This window comes from Penaeus monodon, chromosome 15, assembly GCF_015228065.2.
Source record: "Penaeus monodon isolate SGIC_2016 chromosome 15, NSTDA_Pmon_1, whole genome shotgun sequence".
Lineage (NCBI taxonomy): Eukaryota > Metazoa > Arthropoda > Malacostraca > Decapoda > Penaeidae > Penaeus > Penaeus monodon.
Window position 1 is genome coordinate 39,381,969 of NC_051400.1, and position 730 is coordinate 39,382,698.

Genomic DNA, 730 nt, shown 5'->3' on the forward strand with positions numbered 1-730 from the left:
CATAGGCCATAAAACCGCTGTAGTAAATTCTAGTTAAACAGATCGTATAAAAACTAAATGAGTAACGGTCACAATACAAGTGAAAACACACGTACACCTATACAATGGCGGAACAGGTAGGCAAGTAATAAGCAAGGGATCTATTCACCGAGTGCTGTAAATAGATTATGAGCAAGACATGCCAGACCGCATGGTGCAAAGGCTATGGGACACGAATTGGAAAGATTCATGGATCATATATAATATATAATACGCATTGCCCCCAAACCTCCATCAAGAAAATCATATGAAATCATTTACTCTACAATATACCAACAGTGATTTTTTTTTACGTACTTACCCAATAATATATGAGTAAAATAAGGGAGAGAAAGAGAGAGAGAAAAAATTATATATACAAGCTCGTCACGCAGTCCATGGCTAAAGAAATTCCCGCCGGCAGTTGGCCGCGGACGCCCCTCGACCCCGGGACCTTCTCCTCGCCAGCTCCCTGACGCGTCGCCCTGCAGGCCATGAGGGACCGAGTGGACGCCCTCCGGACCGCCGTGCGTGCGGGGGCGCTCGTGCTTGCGCTGGCGACGCTGCTTGGAGACTTGGCCGCCGCGGAGGAGGACTCGAACTTCGTACAACGCGTCCGGGACCCTTACGGCTTCTACTACGTGATCTGGAACTTCGCCTTAAGAAATCCCCCCACGTATTCGTCGATCGTCGTGCCGTCCGCTTGTACGTT